Source organism: Pogona vitticeps, chromosome 3, assembly GCF_051106095.1.
Source record: "Pogona vitticeps strain Pit_001003342236 chromosome 3, PviZW2.1, whole genome shotgun sequence".
In the NCBI taxonomy this organism is placed as follows: Eukaryota; Metazoa; Chordata; class Lepidosauria; order Squamata; family Agamidae; genus Pogona; species Pogona vitticeps.
Window position 1 is genome coordinate 234,775,644 of NC_135785.1, and position 13,611 is coordinate 234,789,254.

A 13,611-nucleotide genomic window follows, 5' to 3' on the forward strand; every position below is an offset into this window, starting at 1 on the left:
TGCCACACTGTTCTCCCTTCATCTACCTTTGCTCCACTTCATTTCCCTTGAGTGTTTGTATTTACATTTGTTAGTCCGTAAGCCTGAGGAAAAGGCCTGTCTCTCATTTATCCTTCTGTACAGTGCCTGCTAGCACCCATATAGTTTGACTATTCAGGGTTGGGCGAGTGGCTGGGGGGGGGCCAACTCCTGCCCGAAAAGTGGAATAAAAATGTAATAAATAAATAATACATACAAATGGAGCAATTCTTGATACATAATACTTGAGCAGTTTATATGCACAGCTGTTTGCATATGTAGTTTCAGTAATTTTGCAGCTCCTTTATACTCACACTGGAGACATTTCTCTCTCCACAACGTTATACTAGAAATATAAACAGAAGAAGCAAATTCACTTGCATATTACTTTGCCATTACCTGTCACATCCGCAGTGGCTCTGAAAGTTTAATACAACATTATCTCACTGTGATGCCCCATTTCCACTGCTAGCAGCCAAACATGTCAGATGAAAGTAGGGCTCTACAAAACATAATGATGTCAAATTTCACATTATTTTTCACCCAAAGATTAGGAGGGAAAAGAGGGAAGAGATACAGGACAACTGCAGTTCTCTATCAGCTGTGATACCTTGTTAAGTTCTTAGATGTATACTGAAATCCAAGGACTAACCAGTTATGGGAACCAGATGATTATGACTATGAGTTTTCTGTAGTTTCACACCAACTAAAATCCAGTCACAAGTAGATTTGGCCCATTGAATCAGCATGGATTTGGTGAGTCAACTCCTCAATAGGTTTAATTGATTCTAATTGCAACTCATTCCAAATGAATCCAACCAATCTGAGTATTTCACTATTGTTGCTGTTTGTTTGTTTTAATGTAAAAACAATAAATCCACAAATTTGTAAGGACCAAATTTGTAACAACCAAAGAATCAAATAATTGTTTTTCAAGGGACCCCAAAGATCATTTGATTCAACCCCTGCTGATGCAAGAAATCCACAGCCATAGGTCCCTGTTGGATGGTCATTCAATGAAAGAAAGCCCTCCTGCTGAAGTAGTTCATTCTTTTGTGGAACAGATTTTACTGTCAAGAAATCCTTCCTAATGTTGGTTAGGAAGTGAAGCAAAACCATTTCCCCCACAGAGTTATCTAACAGATTTTTTTTAAAAAAATCACAGAGCTTATTTCAGCTCATGGATAATTATCACTGTATGTCAGAGGTCATGCAGTAGGAGACTGAATTTTCCCATATCACTCTTCTCACATATATATGCAACTCCAGGCTGAAAGCCAAACTTGGCATTGTTGAGGAATTGCTAGGCCCACTGTGCTCAGGTGTAGTTTACAGGCATATCTATCTGCCTTGGACCCTTTGTTGATGGAATGTGTGGTTGCTGAAGTGGTTGGTGGTCATTTCAGTTTTCTGTTTCTCCTGAAGTAATCTTAGCATGTGGAATTATTATTATTATTATTATTATTATTATTATTATTATTATTATTATTATTATTATTATTATTATTATTATTATTATTATTATTATTATTATTATTATTATTAAAGGCACCTTGTCAAAGAGAGCTACCACCAAGGTCATCTATGAAAAGACTGTCTAAGTTTTCTTTCTGCGAAAAGTATGAAAGATGATTGAAGGACCTTTCTAGAGGTTGCACCTTATCCTCTTTGTATTAGAAAACACCCCGAGTCTTTCACGGGGTGTTAAATTGCAATAAATTTAAATTTAATAGTTAGCATTTCTGATTGAAATGGAAATGGTTTCTTTGTGACTGATGACATTATTATGCATTTACCTTAGAGTACCTCTTTGTGGAGCCAAGATGGTAGTAAACAATGTAAAAATAATAGCAGGCAGTGACCAAATTACTAGAGTTATCACAGAAGGTACTCCAAACACAATATTGTGGTCAGTTTAGGTGTTCCTCCTTAGACAAAATATGCATGGAATTTTCATGGAAATTAAAAAGTTATTTTTGTAAGATGCAAGATTTTTCAGTAAGGGTTGGGCATTCAACTTATCCCTACAGAATACAGTGGTGCCCCGTATAGCGAGGTTAATCCGTTCCGGATTAACCTTCGCTATATGAAATCTTCGCTAAGCGGGAAGTAAAAAGCCATTGGAACGCATTAAACTTCATTTAATGTGTTCCAAATCGGCCCTAAACTTCCCACTTAGAGAAGTTTCCTGGCCCCGGGCAGCCATTTTCGCGCCCTCCCCTCGCTTGCCGAGGGCGCGAAAATGCCGCGGGGGGCCATTTCAGGTCGTTTTGAAGCCGCAAAACAGCTGTTTTGCGGCTTCAAAACGGACCCGAAATGGCCCCACGCGGCGTTTTCGCGCCCTTGGCAAGCGAGGGGAGGGCGCGAAAACGCCGCGCGGGGCCATTTCGGGTTGCCCGCGGCCGTTTTTAAGCCGCAAAACAGCTGTTTTGCGGCTTCAAAACTGCCGCGGGCAACCCGAAATGGCCCCGCGCGGCGTTTTCGCGCCCTTGGCAAGCGAGGGGAGGGCGCGAAAATGCCGAGGGCGCGAAAACACAGCGCGGGGCCATTTTGGGTCCTCCGGCGCCCATTTTGGAGCCGCCGATCAGCTGATCGGCGGCTCCAAAATGGCCGCCGGACGCCCCAATCGTCGCAAAGCAAGGTGCGGCGATTGGGTGCTCCATATAGCGATCCCGAAAAAGGGGATCGCTATACGGATTCGTCGTTGTACGGTGCGCTCGCTAAGCGAGGCACCACTGTATATGGGGAACCATTGGGTTTTTTCTACAGATAATTATAATTTCCACCCTGGATGTAACATATGAATATCTCTAAATGAGAATGCAGCAAATTATCTGGAGTTATTTAAATCTCTGTCAAGATTTTCTATGGGTGTGAAAACCATCCTGCATAGCTGTCAATAGAAATGAATATACTGAATGCATTTCAAAATTTATGTTTGTTTCAAGCTCTTGCACTATATTTAGACAAAAATGTTTTACCTGGGCTCGCAATTAAGAACATAACACATTTGTAAACTCCAAGCACTGCATAAATGTTTTCATTCAGAACTCAAATGTTTATAGCTTACTTTAAAAAGAACTTTAGATTTCTGTCTTGAAACAAACATCTGTGGAGCCACTTATATGTCATGTACAACATGCAGACTGACAAAAATCAATTGACAATCATGCAGGTTCTAAAATAAGAATATTGAGTTCCTTCTAGGCATATCCACAGATGTCAAGACAGTCAAGCATGGCTAACGTCCGACATTCAGATACAAGGGCTGATGCTGACAAGAAAGCAGTGCACAGGGAAAACCTCCTGAAATTCAAAAAGCAGGAGAATGAAGCAGAGCTAGAAGGCTATCAGGCAATGGCACAGACATCATATGGAGTAGAGATGGGAGCACAGTTTCTCCATGGTAAACAAATGCCAACAGGGGTGGGGGAACAGAATCCAGTTCTGGGAAGAACCAAAGACAAAAATGCTCATTCATTTCCTACTTTTGTAGAAGGTTAGACTTGAGGAGCCTTGGAGTCCAGTTCTACAATTCTATGACTCTATAACCTTCCTCTATCCTTCTGTCCCAACTCTCTTCTCTCTTTCACTCTTCCCCAGACACACACTATTCCTCCTCATGGCACAATTTCCCCTCCATCCCCCTTTCTCTCTTATTCCCTTTCTACCGGCTTTAAGGGATCCAGATCTGTGCTTTCAAAGTTCCACTCTCTCAGTTGTGTGGATGACAGAGACCAACCCCTGTTAGCCTGAACGCCCTTTGGAGCCCTTGATCCAATCAACAAAGAGCAGGCGCTTTGAAAGCCCTCGGCTTTCCCCATAGACCCCATCTCTTTTCCCTTCATTTTGTTTCTGACACCCATTCTGAAGTACTTCCCAACAGTCTGACACCATGAACTGCTTATTGAGCTCGTGGGTTCCCTAACCTCTACTAACTTTTAATATAACTCAATTTCATGGAGCAAGAATTGCAGTTTCGTTTACAAGTCCATTTGGTGTGCTGATCTTGACCTTCAAAGATCAGAATATCTCAAGAATAGCCTTTTCCCCTTATACTGTATATCTATCTGTTCATCCACTCCAACCAACAATGGAAACACTAATACCTCTTAGATCAGCAGGGCTTTCAGAAGTGTATGGCTTATGTTGTGTGGAACTGTGTGTGATATAGCTTTTTTCATTCTGTGTTTTCTATTCTTGCCTGTATCTTGATTTTTATTTTTATGTTTTTTATAAGTGATGGTGCTGAGGGTTTAGGGTTATTAGACTAAACAGCAAGGTGTTCTTCTAAGACAGTGGTTCCAACCTTGGGTCCCAAGATGTTTTTGGACTACAGCTACCAGAAATCTTGGCCAGCACAGCTAGTGGTGAAGGGTTCTAGGAGTTTTATTCCAGGAACATCTGGTGAACCAAGCTTGGAACCACTGGACATCCTGTTACCTCCAGTGCCATTCAGATGCCTATGATAAACACACAATACAGGACATGAAGATAACTAATGAGTAGATTGGTGAGCCACTCTTCGACCTGGCATGGAGGCTTGTCCCGCCTCCTGCCAGGAGTGGCTCGGCAATTGCGAGCTCCAAAGTGATAGGAAGGATTGCGATTGGCGAGCCACTCCTGGCAGGAGGCGGGACAACAAGCCTCCATGCCAGGTCAAAGAGTGGCTTGCCAATCGCAAGCTCTGGAGTGATAGGAAGGATTGTGGAGCCAGCGGCAGTAGTGGAATTGTGAGAGGACGGTCTGGCCCCAGGGGGCATACCCTCATCATCACCTGTGCAGGGGTATTCTTATACAAATACTGTACTAATACCCCATCTCTACTAATGAGTGAAAGTAACTAGATAAATACCTGTTTTATTTGATATTGTTTTCAGTGCCAGATTTCTGTCTCAGAAAAAAATACAGCTCATTAAATAGCAATCAAGAAACCTCCTAAGAATACTAAATACTAAAATGTACAGAGAGCTAAACTAGGATAGTATATGTTTGTATGTCTCTCCCCCTCAGTCCTTTTCTTTGTCTCTTTCTCTGTTTGCACACACAAACCAACACCCACCCACACACCCCTTGCTTTGTGTTTTGCCTGCAGCTTCAGCTCCTGCCAGCTGTTCAGGCCAGCTGTGATAAATCGGACACCGAGAACAATAGATCCCAGGTGGTGGGCTGCCCAAGGACCTTCAGTCTCTCAGCTCTTTTCCACTTGGAACACCTTTGCCTTCTGATTTACACATCTCTGCAGTGTTATTCATCAGTTCTTCCATAATTGATAAGACATGGAGTCTGGCACAGCAAAACCAGTGCAATGATTCTGTCTTGGGCTCTTTTGCCCAGGCAATGATGCTCGGCTGTCCTCTTTTCTCCAGTCTGAACAATGCACTTTTATCTCTCCCTCTGTCTTCCTTCCACAGAAGGATGCACACAGGCATTGAAGTTATCTCATGGCACCAGGATGACAGAAACATGCCTTGCCAGAGTGGAGGGAAGTGAGAAATTAGCGGCCCAGTAAATGCCAGATCCTTTCCAGTTATTCCACCAGACAGAAATCTTGTTAATTCTGTAAGCAAGCAAGTGAGCAAGCGACACTGCTCTAAGCTTTCATACCCCATCCTCCACAATTATACATATATCCCTCACCAGCCTTTCAGCATCTTCACTTGTTCTTTTCAACATCTTCACTTTCTCCTATTATCCTAGATGTGCCGCTACTCATAATTTAATCACAACCTGTTCCTTCTTCTCATTTTTCACACCTGAGTTTCTAATGTCATTTTCCCTTTCCAGTCCTTTATTTTCCATATGGACTACGAGTACAATGTCCAGTATATACTCATACAACATCCAGGATAGTTCAGTAGTTTAGGCATCTGGCTGCAGAGCAAGAGGCTGGGAGTTTCATTTCCCAGTGTGCTTCCTTGACAGGGGCTAGATGATCCATAGGGTTCCTTCCTGCTCCACAATTTTAAGATGGTAATGATGATGATGATGAAACTCCAGCCACCAAACTTGCTGTTTGAGAAAGGCTATCTTACTCTTTTTCTAAATCTTTTGCTCTGGCTCCCTGGATAACAGTTCACCTTTCAAAGATTTCAGTTGCTCAGCTTTGATCCTCTGAACTGACTAGTGACTAGGGAACTGAGTCTTTGCCCTACATTTTCATTCCCAACATGCTGAACTCTCTAATCACTAAGCTATCCTCCAGGCCTTCCAGTTTGACTCAACAATGGATGAAAGGCATAGGCGGCATCCGTTGTATAGCAGCTTGGTGCAAATGCTCAGCATGAGGTTTTGTCATTGGTTATGGGCAATGTCAAAAGAGTCTTGAAGCTTTGTGATTTGATGTCTCATCCAGTGCCTGATCATCTAATAAGCTCAACTTGGATTTAATCATGTGTGCTTTATTAAGAAACATTAGAAAAATTATTTAGCAATGGTACAATAATTGGATACATATGATAAATTCAAAATGGTGGCCATTCACCAATTCTGATATTGTTAGATACAGAATCACAACTGGGACATTAAAAATATAGATCATGAAAGGTTTGGTGTGGAAATTAGGAAGTTAAAAACTGAATGCCATAGAAAATGTACTTTTGTAGACTGCAACTGCAAGAGTCTAGCAGTTTCACCTGGGGGATTTTAGGAATGATAGATTACGCATTCTTCAGTCTTAAGAGACTATGGTAACGTGCTCTGAATAGAGGACTTGGAACAGCATCTAGTGTGGCTGAGGAGGCCAATTCAAGAGTGATGATCTCTTCCACACTGAAGACAAATACAATCTGTCCCCTGTCCAGTTTCCTGATTTTGCTGGTTTTGGGACTGCCTCTTTGCCTCAGCCTGCTGGACAAAGGTCTCTTCAAATTGGGATTGGCCATGCTGCACTGCCTGCCTCCAGGCTGAACACTCAGATGTCAGGGTTTCCCATCTGTTGAGGTTAATTCCAAAGGCCTTCAGATCCCGCTTGCAGATATCCTTGAATCACAGCTGTGGTCTCCCTCTGGGATGATTTCCCTGCACTGATTCTCCATACAGATCTTTTGGAATACACCCATCAGTCATTCTCACGACATGCCTGAGACAACGTAGACGTCACTGTTTCAGTAATGTATGCATGCTAAAAATTCCAGCTCATTCTAGGACTACTCTATTTGGAACCTTGTCCTGCTAGGTGATACAAAAAATGTGTCAGAAACAATGCATATGGAATGTGTTCAGCTTCCTCTCCTGCCATGCACAAAGGGTCCAGGACTCACTGCAGTACAAGAATGTGCTCAGGACACAGGCTCTGTAGTATTAAGCCATACTCTCTTTGTGAGTCTAGAGGACATGGTAGCTGCTTTGCCAATGCGTTTGTCCAGCTTGACATGTAGGGAGAGAGTGTCAGAGATCGTTGAGCCAAGGTACACACAATCACTATATGATATGATAAAAGAACTACTTGTAATAAAAAAGTATGTTTTGAGCTCTGAAAAAGAAGGAACTATCATATAAAGGGGAAAATATTTTTATAGCCTCTATTCCTCTGAACTCTCACCAAATGGACACAGAGTACCTTTCAAAACTGCTATGAGACTTTTTAATTTGTAATGCATTTCAGACATCACAGTCAGGACAGAAGCAACCTGGAGCTTTAAATATTTAGGAATGTCAGATCTGGATTTCACCAGGAGTTACAGAGAATGGTGAACGAAATGATGTGTAGTATGGGTTGAGGCCCTGGTAGTGACTGATAGTGGGAGGCATTTCAAATCGCAATGTCATTCTCAGAGTACACACCTACTGGTAGCTGAGTCCATTTATTGATTAGACCAAAGCACAACGTCTGGTTATGAAGCTGTTAGAGGCAATCAGGGCTTGTAACATGCCCAATTAGGTGTTTTGATGCTATGACCAAATATACTTTGTATAATCAATACATACTTTATGTTTATGTGTACACACACAAACACACACACAAACACACACACACTTTGTACAATCAAACCCCTATTGATATAATCAATTGTATAATCAAACCCCTGTAGATAAAATCAACTGATTTGCAGGCACTGCACCCAGCGACATGCAGAAAGAGTAGCAGCTAATAGCAAAAACTCAAAGTATCTGCTTCAAATGTGTATCCATTCTTTGGCTATCATCCCACCTCTCACAAGTTAAAATGAAGGGTTTCACCCCCAGGACATCTGTGAATATTGAAGGAATAGCAGAGAATTCCAGACTATAATGTGGACAGAAAAAACTACCCACCTCTAGATGGATGATGCACTATGGTAAGTATGGTCAGGGATGTGTGTCAGGAATGACTATCAGGTATGGAATGTGCTAGTAGAGGGTGCATTGTGGATGATGATTACTTGGGAAAGTGAAAACAGCAGTTGTTGTTGACAAGCTGTAATGGGAGTGAGCTAGGATGAGTCAAATAGGAATGGGGTTTAGAGCAAGAGAAAGGCTATTGAGTCATTCTTATCCATCTCTAAAGCTCATGCAATGAGGAAAGCATTTTGACCCCACTTCACTCTGTCCTCAGTTTCGTCACACCCACCCACAGAGAGTGTGACAAGTATGAAGTGGAGATTCACTTCTATTCATAAACACTGTTCATGTGAGTAAGAACATGACTTTCAAGGATCCCAGATCAAAAAGAGAGTCTCTACAGAGAGTAGAGCCTTTGCTCTTTAGACTTGTCACCCACAGCATGATGGAGGTATCAATGGATAGGACAGGGTTACAAAATTCCTCTCATTATGGGAGCTTTGTAGATGGATAAGAACTGAATAGGAGTAGTCAGGGTGGAATTCCATTGTGGAAGAATGGTTTTAAATGGCAGATTGTATCAGAGTAATTATGACAACAGTAAAGAACTCTGTAATGAAAAGGAGAGACAGGGAATTCATGTTGCAGAGGAGACAGTGTGATAGTTGATGGGATCTCTGAAAAGGGACTATGAAGACTGATTGTGATATCATGGCCTGAGAATTAACATTTTGATGTAACTAGAGTAATTGCAACTGTAAGAGTTAACATACCAGAAAGTGATAAGGCATTTTGTTGTTGTTTAGTCATTAAGTTGTGTCCAACTTTTCGTGACCCCATTGACCAGAGCATACCAGGCCCTCTTGTCTTCCACTGCCTCCTGGAGTTGGGTTAAATTCATGCCGATAGCTTCTATGACACTGTCCAACCATCTCGTCCTCTGTCCTCCCCTTCTCCTCTTGCCTTCACACTTTCCCAACATCAGGGTCTGTTTCAGGGAGATTTCTCTTCTCATGAGATGGCCAAAATATTGGGGCCTCAGCCTCATGATCTGTCCTTCCAGTGACCACTCAGGGTTGATTTCCTTCAACCTTTGATCTCTTTGCAGTCCAGGGGACTCTCAAGAGTCTCCTCCAGTACCACAATTCAAAAGCATCAATTCTTCGGCAGTCAGTCTTCTTTATGGTCCAGCTCTCACTTCCATACATCGCTACTGGAAAAACCATAGTTTGACTATGCGGACCTTTGTCAGCAAGGTGATGTATCTGCTTTTTAAGATGCTGTCAAGGTTTGTCATCGCTTTCCTCCCAAGAAGCAGGCGTCTTTGAATTTCGTGGCTGCTGTCACCATCTGGAGTGATCATGGAGCCCAAGAAAGTAAACTGTCACTGCCTCCATATCTTCCCTTTCTATTTGCCAGGAGGTGATGGGACCAGTGGCCGTGACCTTAGATAAGGCATAGTAACAGCTAATATCCATAAACATATATTTGGTTCAATAATGAGCATGTCTATCTCCTGGATGTGAACCTGCGTGGTGCAATGGATAGATGAGCAGATACTAGAACTGAGTTTGAATCCCTGTTTTACTGTGAAAGCTCACTGGTGGGATGCCACTGGTGAAACACTCTTTAAATATCTCACATAACTTGACAACTCTATTAGGATCACTGTAAATCAGGTGCAACTTGATGGCACATGGCGAAATTGCCTGATTAGTAAGATCAAGAACATTGCACATTCATAATAGAAATAACTGAGTGTGATGAGGACCCTGTGTAAACCACAGGCTTTGGGGGGAACATGCATAGCATGGAAGTAACTGGTTCCAAGTAGCTAGCTGCTAGTTACATATACTGCAATTAACTCCTGTTTTACTATAACAAAGGCATAACTGAACGATATTACACTAATGATAAGGGATAGTATAATTACTCTAGATGTAAATTTCAGTTATTTTTATAGTTCTGTAGATATGGCCTCACTAGATGATTAATGAGGGATATTACACAGGGCAAGTCTAGACTCTGGTGCTTCATCTTGCTACCTTGTGTCATGCTGAAACAACAATCGGTTACCTAAAGGTATAGCATGTTTTCCACTGAAGCCAGTCTGCATAGCCTTGGGCAAGCTGCACAGTTCCTGAAAGCCTTTAGAGCAGTGATCCCCAACCTTGGGCCTCCAGATGTTCTTGGACTACAACTCCCAGAAGCCTTCACCACTACCTCTGCTGGCCAGGATTTTTGGGAGTTGAAGTCCAAGAACATCGGAGGCCCAAGGTTGGGGACCACTGCTTTAGAGAATGGAATGCTAAATTACTTCCATGTACTCCTACCTAGGAAACCCTGAAAAGGTCACCATAAGTCAGAATTGACTTGATGTCATATAATTATTATTTATGTTTTGTTCCACAGTTTTATAGAAAGCTTATGTGTTTCTTTGCTCACACAGTAACCAAAGTAAACTTAATCATTTCTGAGAAAGAAGAAGAGGAAAAGCCTGTCACTCAGGATGGTAAAGAATCAAATATTCAAATGGATAAATCACAGTAATTAGGAAACTTCTGGCACATGAGAAAGAAATTGAAACACCCAACCCCACAACAAAACAAAACAAAATAAAATAAAGAAACAAACAAAAACAAAAAACACAAGAGATAAAACTTGTTTAAGTTTAAGATTAGTGATGCCATATGGTTTCCCCATCATCAGCTCAATATACTGCATGAGAGGTGGGCACAGTACACCCTGGAGGTACATAGAGGTCCCTGACAAAATATTCTCCAAACAATGTATTTTTTTCTGCGTTTGGAAGCTTTCAGGAGTGGTGGGTTTTTGATAAAATAAGGTGCACAGACCCCAAGACCCAAACCTACAAAAAAGATCTGAAAGCTGACTTTTCAGAATTAATACTTATTTGGGAAGCTGGTGTGATTCCTGATGGCTCCTGAATGTGGAAACCTGCCCACACTGTGGGCAGGGAAAGAGGAAAACACTGAAATGATCATCTGGTTTACACTTTTAGGATACTGCACTGAATCCTCACTATATGAAAGCACACAGTCAAGTACCACTATCAAAACATATCATTATTCTTGTGAACAAGCACGCATCTCCATATGCCTGGTCTCCAGGGAAAATAGCACTTCTGGGAATGCAATTTTCATAAAAAATGAGACATAGAGGGTCCTTTGCCTCATCTACAGAGCTAACAGTATTTCCATGATATTTTCAGGAGTGTTATTTTCTTTGGAAAGAAGATGCACATCCCTGCATGTCTTGTTTTCCTGGGGAAATAATGATGGCATTCCTTTTTCACCACAGTAGGGGTAAAACAGCTCGTTAATAATAATTGTATGACACCAGACCACTTCTGATTTGTAGCAACACTTCTCAGGGTTTTCTGAGAAGTGAGTTACTTCTTTGTGGGGTTTACCTCAAGCCACACAGGGCTGGCTCTTCTCCCAGGAGGCACACTGAGGAATTGAACTGCTGAGGTCTGGATACTCCAACTCAGTGAGCTGTCTAGCCACATAGGCCATGCATTAGGACCTGCAAAACTGCCAGGGGGAGGCATAGGGATGTACCTGAGACTTAGACCGATCTACAGAAACACTTTTCACAATGAAAGAATTGGAGATGCAAGAGAACAGAACAACTACCCGCAACCCCAACCCCTCCCCCGCAAGAAAAAAGGAAAATGGAAGGGAGAAATAAAACATTGATTAAAATGTTTATTTCAAGTGAGTTTTTCCTAGTTTGCTACCATGTAATGGACTTGGTTTGGGCTAGGATTGGTGGAGGCAGAAAACTGAGCCCTGACTTGTGAGTATCTGATCTTAATTTCTCCGGTATTTTACAAAGAACAACAGGGTCTGACAATCTAGAAAATGGCATATAGGAGAAAGCAAGAGAAGGCAAGAGGGAGCAAAAGTAAACAGGAAAATATAAAATGGAGAGAGAGGAATGATGAATAGAGAAATGGGGTGAAAGAAAAGAAGATATGAGGAAGGTACTGTTCTTGTCAGGCCCTCAATTCTGTTTTCTCATCCAACCTCAGTCTTGAGGGTGATAATGACAAAGGCATTATTGCCTATGGTGTCCACCCACATCTCACAATTCACTACTCACAAAGCACTTCAAAATCCTGAAAAAGCCTATCGACCAGAAATGACAGTGGCACAAAAGGGATGAATGTACACAGAATGAGCAAGATGCCTGTATCGTGGCATCTTCAGCTTTCGGAGAAACAACATTGTTTTTGAGACTGGAAGCAAACAAAGCTGTTTTCAAGACAGCTGGCATATATACCTCTTCTGTCTCCACCAGTCTGTACCTCTTTCACCACAACGCTTCTTCCTTTTTTGAGTCGGAAGTGACAGATGATAAGCTAGGTACAGAAACAGTCACTATATGCAAAACGCATTCTCTCTCTCTCTCTCTCTCTCTCTCTTACACACATGTACACATACCATCAGAGAGGTAGTCATGTTAGGCAGCTGGCTGGATAACTCAGTGGGCTAGGTATTTGGTTGTGTAGCTAAAGGCTCAAAGTTCAATTCCCCACTGTGCATCCCCCACAGAATTCAATTCTCCAACCAATGTGTCCTTGGGCAAGCTGCACCATCCCAAGACACCCCCAGAAGAAGGGAATGTTACATTCTTTCTAAGTACTTTGTACCTAGATAACCCTGAAAAGGGCCGCCATAAGTCAGAAATCACCAGTTTTGAATGGAACAGAATGGCATCAAAATCACAAGTTCTTCAGGGAGGGGTTTCTACTTCTCATTAGAAAAATCTAGTTTAGAGATGTTCTCCAAATCATCCAAGATGTCTACACAAATAATCATGCATCCCCTATGGAACAATCCTGCATTAGTGGTGGGGCTGCATTACCTGAACAAGACAGAAGGGTATTGAAAGGACAAGATAAATTAAAGCAAACACAAACTTCTGAAGATATACCTCTAAGTCACCAGTGGCTCCCAACTTTAGGTAATCCAGGTGTTCTTGGACTGCAGTTCCAAGAAACGTTTATCATTAGCTGTGTTTGACAGGGTTTCTGGGAGCTGCAGTCCAAGAAGACCTCGGTTACCCAGGGCTGAAGATCCCTGCCCTGAGTGATTTAAGCCTATTCAGAAACACTGTCTATATATTATCGTTGTTTTCTTAGTTTAGGGATGGGGGAATGTGTGGCCCTCCAGATGTTATTGTATTTCACCATCCATTAGTCCTATTCAGCATAATTCTTGACAGAATATGATGGGAGCTATAGTCTGAAACCTCTAGAGTATCAGAACTAGGATATATATTTGGATGATAATTCCTAGAATT